This window comes from Phyllostomus discolor, chromosome X (assembly GCF_004126475.2).
Source record: "Phyllostomus discolor isolate MPI-MPIP mPhyDis1 chromosome X, mPhyDis1.pri.v3, whole genome shotgun sequence".
NCBI lineage: Eukaryota > Metazoa > Chordata > Mammalia > Chiroptera > Phyllostomidae > Phyllostomus > Phyllostomus discolor.
In genome coordinates this window covers 76,185,535-76,210,047 of record NC_050198.1, presented here as the reverse complement: position 1 = coordinate 76,210,047, position 24,513 = coordinate 76,185,535, and the positions used below count along the sequence as shown (strand labels likewise).

General features: G+C 39.3%; 1 pseudogene; it reads right to left on the bottom strand.

The window, feature by feature from the left end:
* Window positions 1-3,734: 3,734 nt before the first annotated feature.
* Window positions 3,735-14,256, bottom strand: LOC114505511 (annotated as a pseudogene).
* Window positions 14,257-24,513: the final 10,257 nt, after the last annotated feature.

The following is a 24,513-nucleotide window of genomic DNA, read 5'->3' as shown; positions in this document are numbered from 1 at the left end:
TGATTGTATTAAAGCTCAATATTTGAGAAGTGTAAGGAATTTTCATGGTACAATTTAGTGTTTGATTTATGATATCTAGTGGTCCAAGAATAATTTCAAACTGTTGATAAAGATGACCCCTTAAAACCAAATCAGAAACCAGACTTTTTTTACTGCTTAAGTCACCTATTTGTGATGTTTGGGGTAAGGCATTAAAAATATTTCATAAGGCGGGCTATGAACCAAAGCATCACAGGTTCGATTCCCAGTCAGGGCACATACCTGGGTTGTAGACCACGGCCCCCAGCAACCACACATTGGTGTTTCTCTCTCTCTCTCTTTCTCCCTCCCTTCCCTCTCTAAAAATGAATAAATAAAATCTTTTAAAAAATATTTCATAAGGGGCCCTGACAAGTGTGGCTCAGTTGGTTGTGCATTATCCCACAAAACAAAAGTTTGCTGGTTCAATATCTATCTGGTCAGGACACATGCCTGGGCTGCAGATTTGGTCCCCAGTTGCAGTGTGCATAAGAGGCAACCTATGGATGTTTCTTTCTCACATCAATGTTTCTCTCCCTCTCTTTCTCCCTCCCTCCCCCTCTCTATGAATAAATAAAACCTTTTAAAAATGTTTAAGAAGGGGTGGTACAGGGTGAGTTAAGAAGGGCAGTTGAAGAGAGAAGGGTGGAGAAAAAAGAGAGAAAAATCACATAAGTTCATGACAATGGGAAAACAAAGGCAATGAGGCTTCAAAAATGAAAACCAGAGACAGGTACTTCCTGTCAATATGGAAGCATAGGTAAATACACTTCGCCTCCTCATGCAAACACAGACAGAATTACAACTAGACCTCAAACACAAAGAACACCCAGAAACGTCAGAAAATTGAACTGTACAGAAATCCAATAACCAAGGATTTAAAGAAGCCACATTCATCTACATGGGTAGGAGGGGTGGAGATACTGAAATATGGAGACAGGCAAAGAGGCACCGAGACAGGGTGTGGTGTGGAGATGCAGTGGCAGCGGAATGAGTGGTCCCACATTCACATATGATGGGTAAAAATCAGGAGGGATACCTTGGGAATGAGTGATCCTAGCCGCAGGCCAGACTGCACAGTACAGGGTTTCAGCACTGGGAAAATAAATCCCCCAAACTTCTGGCTATAAAAACCAGTGGGGTTTGGGGTGGCAGAGGAAACTGACAGATTTTCAAGAGACTTCTCTTAAACAGTCCACATTGACTTAGAATGTACGCAGACCCACCCACTCTGGGATTCAGCAACAGGGCAACATCTGGAAGGGCACCAGTCCCATATGGGGAGTAAGTTAATTGACTGGAAACAGGGTGAGTTCTGGGCAAACCTGCAGAAGGCAGACAACAGCACTGTCCCCTCTCCAAGCTCTCCCTCAACACAGAGCCACAAAGCAGTGAAGTGGGTTGCCCCACCCTGGTGATTACCTAAGGCTCCACCCCACACAGTTTACAGGTGCCTTTCCTACATAGGCCACACTACTAAGACAAGGAGTTAACAGCTCTACCTAATACACAGAAAAAAACACAGGGAGGCTGCCAAATTGAGGAGACAAAGAAATATGGCCCAAATGAAAGAACAGAACAAAACCGCAGGAAAAGAAGCAAATGAAACAGAGATAACCAACCTATCAGATACAGAGTTCAAAACACTAGTGATTAGGGTGTTTGAAGAACTCACTGAGTACAGCAACAACAAATACCCAGGAAGAAATGGAGGTTACATTAAATGAAATAAAAAAAAAAATCAACAGGGAACCAACAGCAGAGGGGATAAAGCCAGGACTCAAATCCCCAATTTGGAACATAAGGAAGAAATAAGCATTCAACCAGAACAGCAAGGAGAAAAAAAAAATTTAAAAACGAGGACAGTATAAGGATCTTCTGAGACATCTCCAAATGTACCAATAACCAAATCACAGAGGTGCCAGAAGGAGAAGAGGACGAGCAAGAAATTGAAAACTTACCTGAAAAAAATAACTTCCCTAATTTGGTGAAGGAAGTAGACATACAAGTCCAAGAAACACAGAGTGCCCCAAACAAGTTAGACCCAAAAAGGACCACACCAAGACACATCATAATTAAAATGCCAAAGTTAAAGATAAAGACAGAATTGTAAAAGCTGCAAGAGAAAGGCAGAGTTACCTACAAAAGAGTTCCCATCAGATTGTCAGCTAATTTCTCCAAAGAAACTTTGCAGGCAAGAAGGGACTGGCAAGAAGTACTCAAAGTCATAAAAAGCAAGGACCTACAACATAGATCAGGTTACCCAGCAAAGCTATCATTTAGAATGGAAGGGCAGATGAAGTGCTTCCCAGACAAGGTAAAGCTAAAGGAGTTCATTATCACCAAGCCCTTATTATATGAAATGTTAAAGGGACCTATTTAAGAAAAAGATCAAAACTACGAACATTAAAATGGCAACAAATCCACAACTATCAACAACTGAAGCTAAAAAAAAAACTAAGCAAACAACTAGAACAGGAACAGAATTATAGATAGGAGATCATTTGAAGGGTTACCAGCTGGGAGGGGGAAGGAGGAGAATGCGGGGATAGGTACAGGAATAAGAAGCATAAATGGTAGGTACAGAACAGACAGGGGGAGGTTAAGAACAGTATAGGAAATGGAGAAGCCAAAAAACTTACATGCACAACCCATGGACATGAAATAAGGAAGGGATTGCTGGAGGGAAGGGGGATACCCTGTTGAAGGGGGCCAAAGGGCGAAAAATTGGGACAATACTAATAGCATAATCAATAGAAGATATTTAAAAGAACAGAAACAAAACACTAAAAATGGAAGCAGGAGCAAAAAGGTTTTCAATACATCTGTGACACAGCAAAAACACAAAGTCTTTGTACCTATTAGGAATTACACTGATCCTCTTACCAAGGTCCTCTTTTTAATGCAGCTTGCTTCCTGCTGGGCTCTTCCCCAATCTGGCATGATTATGTGAGATGCGCACTCATAGACATGATTTTTTCTGAGAAGGTGCCAAGCCTCTTGCCTGACCACAATCACTGTGTCAGCACATTGCATCTCTCTGCAGACAGATTCCATGCTGGCTCCACAACAGCTCTGTCCCCCAGCCCCAGGTCAGCAGAAGGTTCAGGTAATAAAGTCCAAACTGGCACAGAAAGGTAAATGCCCACCGTAAGTTTTTTACATTCAGTTCAAAACTGCATACAGTATAAAAGGACAGCAAAGGCTGCTCCTAGGAACTCTTTCTACTGGCCTCTACCAGAGAAGCAGGCGGCCCCCTGCCTGCAACACCGCCCCCAGAACAACTGTGCTGCCCCAATGTGCTCACTGTCACAAGGATGCTTGGCCATGCCAGTGACGGTAAGGGGAGTCACCTCTCATACAGCTCATCAGAAAGTTCATCTTAGCCCTGGCTGGTGTAGCTCAGTGGATTCAGTGTGGGCCTGTGAACCAAAGCATCACTGGTTCAATTCCCAGTCAGGGAACATGCCTGAGTTGCGGGCCAGGTCCCCAGTAGTGGGGCATGAACGGCCACCACACATTGATGTTTCATTCCCTCTCTTTCTCCCTCTCTCTAAAAATAAATAAAACCTTTAAAAAAAAGAAAGTTCATCTTGTGTGTTCAACATGAAACACTTCATATAATGAAATCCAATCTCAAGACTTCTTAGATTCAGTCTTGACACACTTTTAAGTGTGACTGTATTTGGAACTGAATATACTCATAATTTAGACTATGTAAGACATCACAGCAAACTTATGTGGATATCACCACTATTTTCAACTTTTACTGTGGAGAATAAAAAACAAATCTCATCTTGAAAGTTCTGAACCATTTGATCACTAACAAGAATATTAATACTAGCGGGGCCCTTTCTGTAAATGTGGTTAATTTGGTGAAAAGGAATATTAAATACCTATGCAAGTTTTCAAGCAACTTCTGAGGCTACCATTTCTTTCAAGTAGATCTCATGATAAACACAGGTGTCCCACCACCATTCTCAGCCCAACTACATGCAGCTTCTACTGGCAGACACAGATGATTACGTGGGGCATAACCAACCTTGACTTCAGTGAATTATAGACCTGACATCCATTGGACGCACTACAAATTTGTACTAAATCTTCCTTTGTCAGTCTTAATAAGTTGGCACCTGAAAAACTGGAAAAAATCCTGTCTAGGAAGAGAATCTGTTTTTGAGCAGCCACTGTGGTTTGCTGGGTCATGGCCAAAGTTGTTCACTAAAGATCTGTGAAATTCCATTTCCCTGATGGTTTGAGGAAGAATTGCTGTCTGGGACACTGCAGGCACTCTGCTGTGGAGAGGTGAAAGTGGTCCCTCTGGAGGGGCTGTCATTCACATGGGCTGTGGGGATAGCAGGCCATGGAGAACATTCTGTGAGGACTGTGGTACTATGGGATGGCTGACACTTTTCTTTTTCATGACCAGTTCTCTTCTCCATCTTGCTCATTTTTTTTCCTAGTCTGTACCTTTAGGCTTAAAATTTTTGATTTGGTAGCTAGCTGAATGTAAATGATCTGTGTATTCTCCCTTTCATTCTGCATAAAGGTGTCTACGTGGATCCTGAAAGGCACTCCCTTTTCACCCCCATGCTTCCATGGAATAAGTTCTGTGCTGATGCATTGTAGCTGAGTCAAAACAGATGTGCATTCTCACAGAAATTCAACTGCATTTAACTGACTTGGATCTGTCCTTCTGTCAATTATTCCCACAGACACTGGAATACCTAAATGAAAAAGTCTGTGTCCCGGGCAATTATCCTCCAACCTTGAAGTTGCAGATACTCTGTATACTGTAGCCATCTATCATTAAATACAACTCTTATGATGCTCTTTACCAATTTTCTAGCCATCTCAGGCATATCTCCCATTTTCCGATTATCCAGCATTTGAATTTCATAAGGCTAACCTTGGTTCAGGTAAGTGAGCATTTTATCATGCAGTTTCACTGCTGGAGACATTACGGCACATGTTACATAATGAAAGAGCGGGTTTTTAGATTCATCATCCAATGGAGGCTGGAATCTTTCCACTTGAAAATGGGCAATGCCGCCCTGACCGGTGTGGCTCAGTTGGTTAGGTGTCCTCCTGCAAAGCAAAAGGTCACAAGTTTGACTCTGGTCTGAGCACATGCCTGAGTTCCAGACCAGGTCCCCAGCTGGGGGTGTGCTTGGGGGTGTGCGGGAGTCAACCTAGATGTTTCTCTCTCACATGATGTTTCTCTCCTTCTCTCTATGCCCCCTTCCCCTCTCTCTAAAAATAAGTGTGTAAATCTTTGTTAAAAAAAGCTTAAAAAGTTTGATTCCCAATCAGGGCACATGCCTGGGTTGCAGGTCACGGCCCCCAGCAACCGCACATTGATGTTTCTCTCTCTCTCTCTTTCTCTCTCCCTTCCCTTTCTAAAAATAAATAAATAAAATATTTTTTTTTAAAAAGCTAAAAAAGAAAGAAAAGAAAAGAAACAAGTGCCAAGATATCACTCATGTTGTAGGCACCAGCACCCAGGTGCTGCCCAATGCCCTATAGGCTGGAGTCAAAGTCGTGCACCAGGCTGGACTCGATCACATCACCCATCTTGAGCACTCAGGCAATCTTCCAGCCTCATCAATTGGCACATAGTGCTACTGCAAGCAGGGTGAAGTGACCAGTCTCCACCGAAGCATCCTGGGGAAGGTAGCAGGTGAAACCTCCAGCCGAGACCAGAGAGGCACCCCAGATGAGAACACCAGGGCCCATGGACAGGGAAAGGCAGGAAGCTACAGCAAGAGCAGCAGGGCCACCAGTGCACCTCTCTCCCAGGCAACAACCCTGCAGCTCATGCAGCCACAGCTGCTGCTGGACCAGTCTCAGCCCCTGGCTACACCCTCTCCTGGACTGTGCAGGGGCCGTTGTTCAGCCTATTCCAACGACCACGCAGGGGCTGAGCCTACCTATTACCAGATCCCAGGCGTGAACCCTGAGGCTTGGCCTGCTTGCCCAAGATCTATTCATCCTGGCTAATCCCAAATTACTCTGCAGGTGCAGACGATGGCTTCAGTACCAATATATAAAGAATTCAAACAACTCCACACCAAAAAACTAATGCCATTAAAAATTGGGCAGAGGACCTGAATAGATACTTCTCCAAGGAGGACATACAGATGGCCAATGCACATATGAAAGAATGCTCAACATCACTAATCACCAGGGAAATACAAATTCAAATCAAATGTGATACCACTTCACCCCTCTCAGAATGGCTATCATCAATAAATCAATAAACAAGCGTCGGTGAGGATGTGGAGAAAAGGGAATCATCAGGCCCTGTTAGTGGGAATGCAGGCTGGTGCAAGCAATATAGAAAACAGTACGATGGGTCCTGAAAAAACAAAAAATGGAACTACCTTATGACTCATCAATTTCACTTCTGGATACATATCCTAAGAAATCAAAAACACTAATTTGAAGGAATATATGCACCCCTGTGTTCATTGCAGGGTTATTTACAATAGCCAAGACAGGCAGGCAACCCAGGTGTCCATCAATAGAAGAGTAGATAAAAAAGCTGTGGTACAAAAATACAATGCTATATTACTCAGCCATAAAAAAAGAATGCAACTTTACCATTGGTAACAGCATTAATGGACCTAGAGGGTATCATGCCCAGTAAAATAAGTCAGTCAGACAAAAACAAGTACTATATAATTTCATTTATATGTAGAATCTAAAGAACAAACTAAACAAACCTGAAACAGACTCATAGACACAGATAACTGATGGTTGCCAGAGAGGACGGGATTGCAAGACCAGCTGAAAAAGGTGAAGGGATTAAGAAGTACAGATCAGTAGTTACAGAACAGTCATGGGGATATAAAGTACAGCATGGGGAATATAGGCAATAATATTATAATCTAGTACCAGCAGGGTATTAGATTTATCAGGGTGATCACTATATAAGTTATATAAACATCAAATCACTGAGTTGTAGCCTTGGCTGGTGTGGCTCAGTGGATTGAGCACCAGCCTGTGAAACAAAGCATCGCTGTTTCAATTCCCAGTCAGGGCACATGTCTGGATTGCCAGCCAAATTCCTGGGTATAGGGCACATAAGAGGCAACCACACATAGATGTTTATCTCCCTCTCTTTCTTGCTCCCTTGCCCTCTCTCTAAAAATAAATAAATAAATATTTTTAAAAAGCACTGAACCCTGGCTGGCGTAGCTCAGTGGATTGAGCACGGGCTGGGAACCAAAGTGTCCCAGGTTCGATTCCCAGCCAGGGTACATGCCTGGGTTGCAGGCCATAACCCCCAGCAACTGCACATTGATGTTTCTCTCTCTCCCTCTATCTCCCTCCCTTCCCTCTCTAAAAATAAATAAATAAAATCTTTAAAAAAAGCACTGAGTTGTACAGCTGAAACTAATATAATATTGTATATCAACTGTAACTGAAGCATAAAATTTGTTTGAAAGGAAGAAAAAAAACTCTCCTGATCTTTGCAAATTGAATCTGTGTTGAACATTCCCTCAATACTTAACTACTATCTTAACAACACTTCCTTAGCTTTCACTTCCTAGTTGGGCTGAGCCTACAGATCAGCCACAGGCGAACACTTAGGCTTTCACAAGTCTTCCAACAGCATTTGTCCTACCCTGTCTATAAACATGGCTACTCAGATTCGCTATTACTTGTGGGAGATTTTCAATCTGTTATTCTTCAAAATAAACCAATCCCCGATTTTCTACTCAGGTTTTCAATGTGTCTATTGTTTTCTCCAACTGTAATACTTTGCCCCAGGCAGCAGTAGCTTGTTCATTTGCCTTACAGTTTTTGGGTTGTTTGTTTGTTTGTTTGTTTGTTTTTTACAAACTCCCCACGTTTAGGACTTTTCCACCCTGAGAGAGTTCTGAGTTAGGAAAAAAAACTTTGTGTCAAGCCTTAAGGAACCTTCGGTTAGGTCAAAGTAGACACATACAACTTCTCAGGAATAAGCTGTCCTCTGCTCCGCTCCCTCTGAAAACAGGTACCTACGCCAAGAATGTGAGCACTGTCTTTAAAACAAGTGCTATGCTAGGGAGGGGAGTAGGAAAAGGCTCATTAAAGTTGAGAGAGCAAAAGGTGCCAGTTTGACTCCTGGTCAGGGCACATGACTGGGTTACGGGCCCAGTTCCCTGTTGGGGCACATGCAAGAGGCAACCGACAGATGTTTCTCCCTCACATCAATGTTTGATGTTTCTCTCCCTTCCCCTCTAAGAATAAATAAATAAAAACTTTTTAAAAAATACCAGAAAGCTCTACATCCATGTTTAAGCTACCTTTTTCTTGATTCAGTTATTGTCTGCTTTCTGTAAGTTTTTCTTATTTAGCAGAGTACCAAACAAGATTGTGATAGTTTTCACTCATTTTTCCATGTTTATTTGGATTGGCCCTTAATGCTCCCTCATCCACCATTTTAATTCTCTGATCATATTATGAAAGTAGTAAATGAGTGATGGGATATGGTGAGGAAGGAGAACAAATATAAAGATCAAAGGTGATATGACTTGTCTTTGCTTGTACACTATATCAATTATGAAGCACTCCCACCATAGTAAATAAATAAAGAGGTTCGTCAGAAGTGATTCTCCTGATATCTGAAGGCCAAATCATCTTTTATTTCTGTAATATTAGTGATGAAGGGCTAAGAGGAGAGTGTGTGTTTTTGCCAGGGAACCTGTATGTAGAAGACATCAGAGGTCTAGTCAGATATGGATGAGGATTTAGAGGTAAGCAAGTAAGGTTGCAGTTTGGGGATTTCTGGGACCGAGTTCTAACATTTGGAAGGAAGAAAGAGGAAACAAAAGTGGGAACAGGGTAAAGTCAAAATGTGATTCAGACCTACAAATTTTTCGTCAATTCCTCCAGAAGCTCTATAGCATGTATGGCCCTTTGGACTTGTCCCACAGTGGACCTAAATAATTGGGCCTTTATAACCTACCTCAAGCAGTTATTGGCCATGGGCTGCCTCTGGAAGGACATGATGTCAGGGCAATTCTCTGCAGTTGAGTCACTATCTATCTAGCGCTGCTGACAACTGTGGCAACTACTCCTTCTTTGATACACCCCTAAGATGACCATAAGTAGGATTTCCAGTCTGTATTAGGTACATGTTAATATAGTTGGCACTGTTCCACATGCAAATAGATCTGATGAGAGGTATATAATATAAAGTTTAAATTGATTCATAGATATTAATAGGGATATACATTATTAAAGAAAATCTCATTTCAAAGCCCTTCACTGATACTTCTTAAGATAGTAGATTTTAAGTCAACTTATATTTCAAAGAAAAAAAAAGAAACTTGATCATGGAAGTAAGATCTGCAGAGAAGTTGTAATAAAATAAGAGATATCTATATATTATTTAACAATCTTTGCTTGACGGTTTTCTCCCAAAAATGATCTGGGGACAGAATAGACACAGTCTTCTCACTGAAAATTTATATAGGTATATCACATCAAAATGTAAAGCATCTTACTTTTATTGTTTTAATACACTATTCTTTTCAACTATAAAACAACACATCAATGTACCCCATTATTTGTCATAAAATGGCATTATGGACATATAATCCAGATTGAATCCCTGAAAAACACAGTTATTCTAATTGTAATGACCATGTCTGATAAGATTCTAAAAAAACCCATATTTCATTACATTTTCCAGAAATATGATATTGCCAATCAAAAGATTAGATAGATATCATGTAAACATAATGCCTCTCCTTCCTGACTTGTTATGGAAGATGTACAGAAATATTAAATATATTAAACACCCATTAGTATTAGTTAATGATGATATTATGCTAGGTTATCTATGAGCTCTGATTTCAAGGTTAGTAATTTTTGTCTTCACTTTTTAAATCTTCTATTTTTCCTGCTATCCAATGTTTTATAAGAACACTTATGCATTCTTTGTCATTAAAAAATGTTTGCTACTAGAAAAACCTGAGGAATAAGTAAATGTCTCTCTTTTAAAACAAAATGCATCTGCAAGATTTTAAGGATAAAGTAATGATTTGTGTCTTATATTTCTTTGTAGGTGAAAGGAAAAATCAAGACTCTTAAAACATTGGCTAATTTGTATGTAATAGTGAATTTGCCAGTGAAACTGACACAACCCTTAACAGACTTTTTTTCAATTTTCAGCTCTTCACCAAATAACCATATGATCTCATAGCAATATTCTAACAGTTTAATAAAATTGAGAAGACTGGAACAATGTAAAATTCTGGTCTGAATCAACAAGCTACTACAGTATATCAATTTAAATTTTAAAAGTTCCTGGACCAAATTCTCCTTACATGTGTGGTACATTAGACACATCTAAATCTATATGAAGGAGTATACATAAATACAGTTGAGGAAAATCCAGGCAGTATTAACTACTACAGTCTAACGGGAATACCAGAGGCAACAAAAGCTTCCCAAGTCGATAAGCAAAACCATTCTCAGATTTAGGAGAATAAAATGATCAGTAACATAAAAGGGTACAAAATTTTTGGTATACATAGGAGAAATATTTCTCTTTCTTAAGGGTTATTCAGTAACACAAGATGTTATACACTGTCCCATGGAACTTCATAAAATCATCCCCTTTCAATAAAACATTCTTTGTTTTAATTTTAGAAATGCCTATGTTGAATCCAAAGAAAAGAGATTCATTTAGTCAGCCATTTAAGAAATAGGTTTTTTAAAATTGTTGTTCAGTCACAGTTGTCCTGCCTTTTTCCCCGTTGCTCTTCCCTACCTTGTCACCCCTGACTCTCACAGCCAATCCCTCCATTGTCTGTGCCCATGAGTCCTCTCTGTGTTCCTTGGCTTGCCCCTTCCTCTTCTTTCCCCCATTATCCCTCTCCCCTCCTCTGATTACTGTCAGTTTGTTCTTTGTTTCAATGTCTCTGGTTCTATTTTGCTTGCTTGTTTGTTTTGTTGATTAGGTTCCACTTATAGGTGAGACCATACGGTATTTGCCTTTCATCAACTGGCTTATTTCACTTAGCATAATGCTTTCTTTTTAATGCATCTGGTATGAAAGAAAATAGACAGGTAAGTACTTATTTAATAAAAATAGTTGGTAGATGGTATGGAGAAGGATAAAGCAAAGAAATAGGAAGCAATGTGGTAGAAAGGTAGAGGTTGACTCACAGGCCCCAGAATCTCATGGGGAAGACAGTCAGGACTAAGATGATCTAGGATTCTAGGAATCCTAGATTTCTTTCAGTAATTAATGTAAGTAGAGCAGAGGATATCACGGAATTCATCCAGATAGTCTAAGAACACATAATGCAGGAGTTGAGACACAGATGGGTCCAGAAGGGTAGTGAGACAAAGTTCTGAGCCCCCCGCTCAGAACTGTCAATGATTTCTGCGAAAGAAGGTAATTTCCTACTGAGCTAATGGAGCTCTGGGACACCCTCTTGACTTTCTGAATGAGTTATGGAAGTCTGCACACATTAAAATAGAACATGTGTTTTTAAAATCTTAGAAATAGCCAACAACATATTAAGTGAAAACTAAAGGAAACATTTTTGCAACTGTTAATAAAGCCTCACACACACACAATCTGAGAAATCGCAAAGGTCTGTGGCATATTGACAGATTGTTGGAAAATTCTCTTTTCTTGAAAAATGGTGCAAGTACCCATGGCTAGAAATTGCTGATGGAGTTTACTACAGATAATTTGTTGGATAAAACAATGTAAAGCAAACTTATCAAGTTTAGTTCATATTTATTCTTGAGTTTCTATAATATTTTACTGTCCACCAACATAAAAGCAAGTAACCTGAAGCACAGGCAAGACTTTATTGTGGCATTCTCCAGTAACTTTTATATACTGTTTCCTTTCATAATTTGAGATGCAATAATGATTTTTGTTATTAATTTCTTTATAAATATTCTTACTGATAGATGGCACATTTATTTAAGCACCAGTGGACAAATAAAGTTATCCACGGGTGACTAACAACCTTGAATAAATATCACTTCACTCAGTTGCTATCCATAGTACCTAAGAAATGCAATTACATGCTGGGACCTATTATCCCAATTAATGGACTGTTTTATATTCACTGTGCATTGTACTTGAAACACTTTAGAGGACTGGCCTTCACTTAGCTAAAGGCAAAGTAAAATTTATAACAAATAACCAGGAAAAAGCTTTCATTTGTTTACTAAGATATGTAGCGTGTAATTATACTTTAAGCATAACAAGGCAGAGCTCAGAAATGCCCTTTGATTTAAACCACAATAAAAGTATATTTTTAAAACCATAACAAATATAACTTTGTAATGAACAAGTCATTGTGGGTTGCCGGAACACTAGAGGCTTCATTATCAACTATGTCTATCTTTCCTTTCTTGAAATGGAGTGGCCAAAGGTTAAACTTGATTATTATTTATTATATTCAGAAATTCTCATGATTCCAGTCATATGAACTAAAAGAGCAGCAGTACAAGGAAGTCTTCCACTAGCTGGATGGGTGAACAAATAAAATAGTCTGCTAAGAAGTACACAACCCCTTGTTGTGTTGCCACTTTGTAAAAATGTCAGCCTGAGGCTATGTTTTACCGCAATGGAATTTGACCACTGAAGTTTAACTCTACTCCCTCTGGTGGTTTGCAGAGCTGTATTACCAAAGCTATAAAATAAAACACAGCTGTAATTCTTCTCCTTATTGTAAGAAGCATTGATCGCCTCTGATTGTATATTATGGCAAAGGGGCAGTCTATTACATAAATTTATTGCATTTTCTTCCTGATAATTACTGGAAGTTATTGAACAAGGCAGGGAGTTATAGCCAGTAAGTTCCTGCTCTAGCTGAGGAAGCAAATCTACAGATATTTAGCAGATCTAAACAGCTGTAAACAACACATCCTGTTTACAGTGCACTAGAAATTTATAATTTACAGTGCATTCACTTGAGGTTATTTTAAGAATCATATTCTCAATTTCATAAATTTAGAATTGAAATGTGAACCATAATAAAATGCCACGCTAATTATATCACTTTTGTTTCTTAAAACTGATTTGACAATACTTAAAATGTCAAGTAAAACCTTTGGATTTGCTCTTTCATGTTTTAAAAACAGAAAAGTTTTGTTAATTATTTAAATTTGTCATTTATAGTGACCATGCCATCTTTGGTCATACGTATTTTTGCACTTAAAATTATATTTTTTTAATTTTATTTATTTATTTTTAGAGAGGGAATGGAGGGAGAAAGAGAGAAAGAGAAACATCAATGTGTGGCTGCTGGGGGCCGTGGCCTGCAACCCAGGCATGTGCCCTGACTGGGAATCGAACTTGCGATGCTTTGGTTCGAAGCCCGCACTCAATCCACTGAGCTACGCCACCCAGGGCCAAAATTATAATTCTTTATATGTCTAAACTCCTTCTTGTTTAGTAGAAAAAGCTGTCCAATAATCAAAAATATAACCAACTTTTAAAACATCAAGGTCACTGAAAGATACAAGTTAAACAACAATACTTAATTTTGTTTTCTACAAAATGCACAACAAAAAGGGGGCAAACATAAGACATTAGGAGATATTATAATAAAGGAAAAAATGAAGTCTGTATAGCATTAAATAAATATTTCCTTTCCTTTTCACATGTCTCTGGCATTGAGAGGCATCTTTCCTATAAGGTGGCGGACATAACAAACGTAGTAGGGGGTCCTTTTGGTAGTAGTATATCATGTCCCCCTTTGGCCCCCGTCTGTGTGTTCTATAACAGTTTTTGGCATCCCTGGGTGGGCCATTAATTGCCCCACACACAGTGTGCTTGGTAACATTCCCAGACCTCAGCCTAGTGAAGTCTGTTCTCGATCAGCAGTAAAACCTGACTCTCAGGACTGTGGCTGGAGTTCCGTCAACTCCATCCACCTGTGGTCTGAATCAGCCACGTTCTGGACTAGGGACGGAGTAACTCCATGCACAGGCTGAAGTGGCTTAGCTTTGGAAAAGGGGGCCTACACAGGTAGGCAGCTCCGGAATCGGGGCACCACCTTTACAGGTGGGTGAAACCGGAGTTAGGGTGCTGCCATTTTGGGTAAAATGGAGGATGAGCCATTTGAGTGCCCCACCATGGAGGACAGGTCATGCATGGGTGTTGCCATCTTGGACAACCTGGCATACTTGGGCATCACCATCTTGGGGCAACCCAGCATGCATGGGTGCTGCCATCTTAGATGACACAGCATACATGGGTGCTGCCATCTTGGAACTGGACAAGGTGGAAGGCTAAGGGTTCTCAGATTATGGGCTGTGTGCTGCTACTGTGTGGGCACTGCATCAGTCAGGTTCTCTGTGTAACTGGTTCTGATAGGAATGGCTCTGGTTCTGAAGGTCATGAACTGAGGTCCAAGGGTGAGCATCTGATATATAGGGTGTTTGCAAGGCCTAAGCTTCAGAAAGCTGCAAGATGTCCCTGCGAATCTAGGGACTTTTAGTGGAAGGTACCTGCAGTGTTAGGGACTTTTGGCTGCCGCATACTGAGTTTGAGTACTGAGCTTAAGTGTAGTCCTTCCCAGTGGGAAAGGAACAGGGATTACAAGTGAATGGTTAAATCTGGATAGGTAAAAAAAAATGTATAAAGGTTGTGAAAGTTTTAAACCTGGAGTAGAGGAAACCTCAACTACTTGTTTTCTGGTTTCGTGGGAAAAGAGCAAATTTCTCCCATTGATTCTGTTTCTGATCAGAAACCTGTATCTGAAGACCTAGGAAAGGTCACCTGTAACCAGTTGGGGAGCATGCCTTTGCCACTCGGGACCCAGGAAGGGTCATTTGGGGCTGACGAGTGCTTCAGCCAGAGGCCAAGGGGGCATGCCTCTGCCAAGAGACCGGACCTGAAGGAGCATGTCTCTGTGAGGCACCAATGGACGCATTGCTGCAAGAGAATGCCTCTACCTGTGTATTGTTCTGGAACTCTGTGTTTTGGATTTCGCCCTGTACCTGCTCTGAAAAGGAAATTGAGGATTCCAGGGAAGGTTGAAACTTCACACTCTGTAGGAGAGTTTTGAGAAGCCTGGTGGATATCAGAAGGAAAAGGATTTTCCTTCACGCGTTGCATTTTTCTCCCTACCTGATCCCTCCAGAATTTGGCATTCTGAAGCAGTGCGCAATAATATAAGGTTTCTTTGCATAAAACCAATAAGACCAGTCGTGAATAGTGGTTTTGTTAACCAAGACTTTGACTGGAATGTCACGCCTGAAGGAGGCATGTATGGGTTCTGGTCATCACCGGAAAGCCCTGAGGAGCTGGGATTGACTTGTGAAGCTAGCGTAAGCCCACAAAAGAGCCTGGTACTTTGGTTGGTTGTGTGGCTCATGGCAGTCTTTCCAGGGAAGGAATGAAGGTTGCTCTCCTGAAAGATGGCCAAAAAGAACCTGTAAGCACAACGGAAGCCTCAAGGATGTGAGTGAAACAACTGGTCCAGGCGAAGCCAGATGGCGGATGTGTGGCTCTGCTTCTGCGCCCCAAGCGGGGGCGGACTGAGAAGTCAATCTAAAGGCTGCCTGTGTGAGTTCCAGCAAAGTAGACTCAAGGATCCTAAGTGACCCAGGCTGCTCTTGGCGTGTTTATGCAAACAAACAATCAAACTTAAAAGTGGGACTCAAAGTAGTCCCTTTAATAACAGTGAGGGTGATCTTAAGGAGAAAAATTAGGGTTTGAGGAAAATACAATACTCAGTATTGAACATCAGAAATGGCGCTACTGTCTTGAAAATTTGCTTTTCAATCTACAGGCACAAAGGATCTGTCAAATTGCCACTGTTATATATCATTGTAGCAAGGGCCTAGTAACAAGATGTCTTCCCAAAAGACAGTCTCACAGGCACAGAGACTGGCTTGGGAATTTTTGTGTAAAGTATCCTGTATGTTCTTCTGTTTTTGTAGGGCATATGCCTAGAACCTCATTACCTGAGTGATTGACGGTAATACAGGCCTCACTTAAGGAGCCCATTTTCATTTTCACCCCCTGAGATTCAGTGGTTGGCTGAACTAAGTGGTTGGGCTGGTGAAGGGTTCGGGCGATCTGTGGGCTTCACTTTAGAACTAATTTTGCCTTTTCTGTCTTGATGGCTTGGACAGAAAGGGCCCCAGATATCTGAAAGGAGGGAAACCCTAACATGTTCCCCTCAGCCCGAGTGAAGTATAGTGGGCCACAAGAGTTTTGGATAGGTGTAGCGTGCCTTGTACACCTTCCTCCAGATAAGCCATTCTTTACTTAAGTCCCTGCCTTTGTCATTTAGTGGTTATGATTTAATTGTGCCTTCCAACTGTTTCCAAATCTGTCACCTCCAGAATATGACCAGGATGCCAACGGTCCAGTAATGCCAGCCTTTGGACATTGTGCCTGTGACTTCCTGGTGACAGCCAACTAACGAGGATTCTGTAAGGTCCTTCCCCTTACAAGAAGGATGCCCTCCGTGCTGTACACACATCTCCCCCTTTCAGGGCACCCCTGGCCCGAGGGTAAGTAGGATGATGTCCATGTCCAGCCAGGAGTAGTTACAAGAAGATGAGACCTTCGTCTATTGTCCTTTATGTGATTATAAAGTGGGTGTATATCTGAAAGGAGTAGTATATCTTTCAGTACATACCTTTCGGTAGTAGTATACAGTCCTCACCCCCCTTGGCCCCTTTGTTCCGTAACAGGACCACCCACAGAGGCTCCTGGGGATACTCCCCACTTACCATCAGGGGTCCCAAGACATTTATTAAGAGACACAAAAGGAGGGAGTATATCATCCTCAAGAGTATAACTGAGGTAGACTTCAGATCACTGTTGAGACAGGGGAGCTCTACACAGCAAGGAGCTTCTCCACACCATGCTGATCTACCTGCTGTGCTTCCAGAGCCTCTGCCCTGCTGGACCCACTGCCTACCCAGCTCCGGAAATTCTGCATTGTAAGACACTGATGGCTCCCCCACCTACCCTGCTGTCTCCCCTACTGGTAGACTCAGACTCTGGGACTCAGTTTCACTATCCCCCAATTCTCTTGTGTGATGCTATTACTGATTATAAGTAATTATTATTGTTATTAGGTTAGTATAGATTTAGATTGAATCTGCATTGATAAACGCTAATTTAATCTGCATTAATAAAGTCCAAATGGATAGCACAGTCACCTGTGTTGGCTCCCTGTTATGACTCAGGGCCAGTGTCACCTGTAGGACTTAGAGCCCAAATCTTAAAGTGGAATGGAAGACTGATTTACAGGAAGGATTATCCGGCAAAACTTGTGCCCCAAGACAGACAGTTAAGGGAGGTTACCAGAAAGGAAAAGCACAGTAAACAAGGGCAATATTGTTATGCAGATGTAATCCGTGCCTTCTCCATTGATAGTGAAGGCAGGTCCGGAGGGAAACTGCACAGGTGCGGATTTCCATTCAAAATAGAAATATCCTTCACAAAGGGCTACTTCCACTTGCTTTGCGACCGCTGTTTCTTAAAAATATCCAGCCTAAAATAATATCCCAAAGAGGCATACTATGGGGTGGCAAATTCTACTCCTTTTCATCAGCAAATGACATAGAAGTTAATACAAGAAAAACCATACCAGGCATATCATGTCATTTTGCTAAAAAACAGATATAAAGAGAAAAACCCTTAAAACAACCCAAGAAAAATGGTAAAATATATGGAGAGGAACATTTACACAAATTATTCCTGATTTTTCATGAAAAACAATGAAGGCAGAAGATAGTATGAGGACATTTTGAGACAAACAACAAGAAATTTGTTTTAAAGAATATTCTGCAGGTTGAACATATAACAGACAGAAATTTAAATCTTCAGAATGAAATAAAGAGCATCAGAGAGGGAAATATGTGAATAAATGTAAAATACTGTTTTCCTCTTAATTACTTTAAAACATATATGACTTTTTAAAGCAAAACTGTACTATTATATTCTGGGATTTATAACACACACAGGTAATGCATATGACAACCATAGCATAAAAGATTATTGGAACTAAATAGTAAATTTAGCATGGTTGCAGGGTACCTGGCTAAATTACAAAAAAATCAAACTTCACTTTCATAGAGTAGTAGCATTTAGAAAATCAAAATTTTTAAAAATGCAATTTCATTCACAAAGTGTCATGAAATATTTTGGGAATAAATTTAACAAAAGACATGTAAAACCTCTATGCTAAAAACTATAAAACATCACTTAGAAAAATTAAAGATCTTCAAAAATAGAGAGATGTGCTATGCTCATGGACTGGAGAGACCACATATGCTCAAGATGCCATTTTCTCCAAAGTTTTACATATTAATATGTGTAATATAACATTTTATACCTATTGTTGACATTAGAAATGTCCAAACCAGTAGAGATTTTTTATGAGTTTACTTAAGCTAAACTGACACGCCAGGAAGCAAGATCTTAGATGCTCCCAAAAATGGCAGTTTTGCAGTTTCTTTTATACATGTTGAATTAAGGAGGGAATGTAAGGAAAATCACGACAGACAGACAGACAGAAAGACAGGAATAATATTGCCTCAGGCTTTTTGTAGCCTTGGAAAGCTGGTTCTAAAATGTATGTGGGTTGTAAAATATTAATATGTAGAATATCTAAAATCTTACAAAAATAATAAAGTTGGAGGATATATACTACCTGATTTCAGTACTTACTATAAAACTATAGGAATCAAGACAATATAAAACTGGCATAAGGATAGACAAATATATCACAGGAACAGATTAGAGAGACCGGAAATAGATATACATTACATGGTCCTTATATTTGTGACAAAGTCACCAAAGCAATCCAATAAATGTTGTTAGAACAACCTACCTCACATCACACATAAAAATCAATTTAAGATGGCCCTTAGCCCCAAAGTCAAAACTAAAACTAAAATTTCTAGGAGAAAATGTAGAGGAAAATTTTTGACTTGAAGTTTGACAAGGGTTTCATAGACATGACACAAAAAGCAGTGACACTAAGAAAAAATCTCTATGACTAATTTGACTTCATTAAATATAAAGCTTTGGGGTCAGCTTTAGCTCAAGTGGTTACTTCGTCATGGCAGATACTAAATATAAAACTCTGCTCACTAACAGACACAATTAAGAAAATAAGTGGCCAGAACAGAGGTTGGCAGAAAACATTTGCAAAGCATAGTCTGATAAAAGACTCATCCAGAATATGTAAGAACTCCCATATCTCAATAATAAAAAGACAAAAAGCATTTTTAATGGGCAAAAGACAAACTGACATTTCACCAAGAAAGATATAAAAATGGCCAATAAGCACATAAAAAATGCTCAGCATCATTAATCATTAGGCAAATGCAAGTTAAAACCAAAACGACATGCCATTACACGCCCTCTGGAATACTTACAATTAAAAGACTGACAACATCTAACACTCAAACATTATTGTTATAAATGTAAGTGATATAACTACTTTGAAAAAGCATTGGGCAGTTTCGTATTCATAATAATTAAAATCTGAAATCAATCTAGGTGTCCGTGACCAGAAAAATGGATAGACAAACTGAGATACATTCATACAATGAAATCCTACTCAGTAATGTAACTGCAGAGCCACCTCAAAATGGTCCTATCCTGTTTAACAAAATACTGGATTGCTTTTTAGAGATAACAGACCAAGACCACAAGTCATACAGCCCAATCTTTGAACTCCAACTGCACAGGGAATCAGTCTCCCCCAAACCCTACCCCACCCTGCACATGGGCATTGAAGGACCAGGACAGAACTGGAATTTCAACACCAGAACCCTTTCAGAAGTGAGGGGTCTGCTATCCAGGAAGATCCCTGCTTACACCCCTTCCTGTGCATAGCCAACCTCCAGGTCCTTCAATTAAAACTTGCCCAGCCAGCACTTCCACATACCTGTTCCCCATAAGCCCTTAAAACCCACCCCAAATGCTGGATCAGGGAGTTCAAAAATTTTTTTTGAACAATAACTTTACTGTTCTTGCTTAGTGCTCTGCAAATGAAGTGACTCTAATTTCTCCACCACAATTCTCAGTGTTCAATGTTTGCCTTACTAGTGTTGGGTAACAAACTCTTTGTACTTGGTAACAGTAATAGAAGGGAATAAACTTCAGATAAATGCAATATGGATGAAATCTGAAAAGCATTAATGTGAATGAAACACACCTCACACAAAACAGTAGAAAAATCTACAGGAACTTTTATATGAAGTTCTAGAACAAACTAAATTTATGGTAGAAAAAATCAGGCAAATGCTTTCTCGGGGGCTAGATGCAAAGAGAGACTTAGAAGGGATGTGAAGCAAATTTCTGAGGCAATGTTAACATTCTGTATGTTCACTGTGGTTAAGGTTACACAAGTGTGCCCATTGGTTAAAACTCAGCAAATGTTTGTTTCAGTTCTGTGTATTTCATTGTATGTCAATTTTTTTCTTGAAAGAATATATATATATATATATATATATATATATATATATCTCCACATAGTGAGCTCTAGTTAATAATATCCACAATGAAATGTTTAGGAATAAAGTGTACTTACATCAACTTATTTTGAATCTTATAATTTGATGTATCAATAAAGGATTGGTAAAACAAACATGCGATAAAGTATATATGACATAAATTTTACTGTAAAATATTGATTGTGGTATATGGATGTTCACTGTACAATTGCTTTTACTTTCTGTATGTTTGAAATTTTTCACATCAAATGTTGAAAAAATATAGAGTTGAAGAGATTTGGTCTTTTATTTATCTAATTATAATTAGTAAACTATCCCAAAACCTGGTAATTTACCATAACAACCACTTTACCTCATGATTTGGGGAGTCAGGAATATAGATGGCACTTGGTTTGACAATTCTACTTCATGTATTGTTTACTGGGATGACTTAGCATATGAACTTATCTGGAGAGGCTAAGATGCTTTTAGTCACATGCCTGGCCCCTTACAGGACTGGTGAGAAGGCTGGGCATAGCTGGGACTCTCCCTTTTCCCATGTAGTTTCAAGGGCTCTCCCACTGATCTTTCCAGTCATATAGTTGAACTTCTCACATAACAGTTCAGAGTTCTGAAACCACTGCAGAAGCTTCTCTTAATGATTGGGCCATCATATTATGTAAGTCAAAACAATCATAAACCAGCCCAGATATAAAAAAGGAATATCAAATAAATTGTAGGTATCTTTAACCTGACAAATTTAGCATGAGTGTTTTAACTGAAGCAATGTTGATATTTAAGCATTGCATACTATTGCATACATATTTATTGACTACCCATTATAAGTAGTCAGTATTTAGTGATACCTAGTTTGAAAGCATCATTCTTACCCTCACTGAGCTTATAGATTGATGGGGAAGGGGTACACATTACAACACAACACCATAATTACTTGAATGCAAGTATACACAGGGAAGCAGGGAACACAGAGAAGGGAGGAAGAGGAGTCAGGGAACTTTTCCTAAAACAGAGAAAAACTCGGTTGGCTATAAGAGCAGTACTGGAAATCTGCCACACAGACAATAACAGAATGGTATTCTGTAAGGGGGACAGCATGTTTCTTAAAAATCCTTTCCTGCCTTTTGTACCGTCACCAAGACAATACTTTGCACTCCTCTCTTTGTGCCCCACTATACCTACATATGTTTCTATGATAGCACCTAAGTCACATACTGTGTTTATTTACACAGATATCTCCCCTATTAGAGCAAAAGCTCCTTGATGGCAGAGAAGATGACTTGTTTTTGTTTCCTTGATGAATGAATGGAAGATCTCAATGCTTTTTTTGTTACATAAAATTCTTGAGTTTATTCTCAGATATTCCTGATAACTGAAACATGAGCAATCAAGTCAGGATCACCCCGACTAATACATAACCAAATGAAAGCATTTCAAGGACGTATGTTTTATTATTGACTTTCAACTATGAACAGAATTTGTATCTTAAAATAGTTTTAGATTTACAGAAAAATTGAGCAGATACTACAGTGTTCCCCATATACCTCCTGTACCCAATTCTCTCTATTATTAATATCTAACATCAGTATGACACATTTGTTATCTTAATGAACCAATTTTGATCATTTATAGTTATTATTATTAAACTATAGTCAATTCCCTTAGCTTTTACCAAATGCCCTTTTTCTGTGCTAGGACCTCAACCAAAATACCACATTATATTTTATATTCATGTCTTCTTAGGCATCTCATAACAATGACAGAGTCTCAACTTTTCCTTACTTTTGATGCTCTTCATAATTTGGGGGAATATACTGGACATATATATTCTAGAGTTACCCTTTTATTTGTCTGATGTTTATCTCATGATTAGATTGAGCTTATGTGTTTTGGGAAGGACAATCCCATAGTTATAGTAACATTTTCATCATTTCATATAGAGGGTACATACTATCAATATGAATTATGACTGTTGATGTTGATATAGGACAGAGACAAGCTATAAGAAAATGACCCTCTTTAACCTTGATAATTTTCTTTGTTCTGAAGTTGGCTTTATCTGAAATTAATGCACTATTCTCTTTTCCTTCTGATTGGTGTTAGCATGGTATGTTTCGCCTTCTATTGTAATCTATGTGTGTATTTATATTTATAGTTGGTTTCTTGTAAACAACATATATTTGGGTCTTGTTGTTTTAGCCACTCTGCTAGTCATTGTCTCTCATTTGGTAGCTTTACACCATTCATACTAAAAGTAATTATCCAGCTCTGGCTGGTGTGGCTCAGTGGATTAAGTACTGAACTGTGAACCAAAGGGTCATCAGTTCGATTCCCAGTCAGGGCACATGCCTGAGTTGCAGGCCAGGTCCCCAGTAGGGGGTTGATGAGAAGCAACCACACACTGATGTTTCTCTCCCTCTCTTTCTCCTTCCCTTCTCCTCTCTCTAAAAATAAATAAATAAAATATTTAAAAAATAAAAAAAATAAAAGTAATTACCCAGCCAAACATTGGCTTCTGAGACTCCTCAGTTTTACACACCCTAGTAGTAGGACAATGTCAGAGCAGATTTAGAGTATCACTGTGGCCCTAGGGATCACCTGCTTGTATTCAGTTATTTTGCTTTTTAATCCCTCGGATCCAAAGAAAGGGCACAAAAGTTAAAACCATTATCTTTCTGCAGAAAAAGCTTTGTACTCCCCTGAGAAGTAAAGATCACCTATTCCTTGAAAATGCAAAATAATACATTTTTTATAAAACAAATAAAAAAGAAAAATGTGCTAGAAGTTCTGAATTATTTCGGAATGCAATATATAGGGATCTTTTAGCCTGCAACTTCACAAAGGTTTCAAGGAATGCAACCTTAAGCACAGAGCTAGACACTTTCTTGGTGTGCACTTCAAAGTGGGCACAGAGATCTATTTTAATATTATAGGAGTGCCTCTGTAAAGACAGCGTAAGGTATAGAGGCCTAGTTTGGCACTCTTCCTATTCTGCCAGCACTTCCTGTTCCCCATTCAAAAATGCATGGAAATTAAGGATTTGGAAACATTTCTGTAAATGAAAAAATAAAATAAAGCAAATGATAAAGTAACTAAATGGTAACATTAATTCCACAGTGGTAAGAAGGGATACTAAGAACTAAGCAAAGGCCTTTCTCTTTATTTAAAACAAACAAGCAAACAAAAAAAACTGAAGAAAATAGAAAGCTCATAAATATCCTATCAGCTGAGGTGGAAAAAGCTTGATTCCCCCTATGATGCCCTAGCTTGAAGAACAGAGTCAAGAAAGAATGGATAATCTCTTCAAGTTCCCTAGTGAGGTGGCCAAGAGCAGAGTCCTTTTCCCAACAGAGCTTTAATCAGATGCTTAATTTCCATGTGAGTAAGGACAACCTTGTCCATTCCCTGTCTAGTCAGTAGTAGCAAAAGCCTATAACAAGCAGACTCCTCTCTTGCCTCACAGATTCAGCTTTACTTGGTACTGCAGAGAGAAAAAATAATCACTCCTTAATGCATTAAAAACTCCTCAAGGCCATTCTGATGACTTTGATTATGAGAAGAGCCCAGATTGAGAAAGGAAGTGTGCAATTTGTACATAGTTGTAATGTTCAGAAACACTGTCACTGACAGCAATTAGTGCTATATAGCAAACAAGGAGGCCTATGGTGGGCAAGCAAGAATTGGGGTGGACAAAAGAAAAATAAGTATGAACATAATCAACTAATGAGTTAGTAATTGCTTTCTCTTTAATGAGAACCCCAATATCTTCTTTAGCTATGGATATTCCATTTCTGTCTTTCTCTCCTGTGAGTATAATTTCCATGCACGTTTCTCCTGGTTGTGAAATTGTTTCATATTGACACAATTATATTTTCATTTGAATGAATGTTTATATAGCACACATGCTTATGACTAAAACTGAAGAAAAACAGAAAGAAATTTAGATCTATTTTCCAAACTTCTTTTGTCTACAGTGGAAATTATTAAAAACATTTTATTATGATGCATGGCAACTTTCTCCAAAGGTTGTTGGCT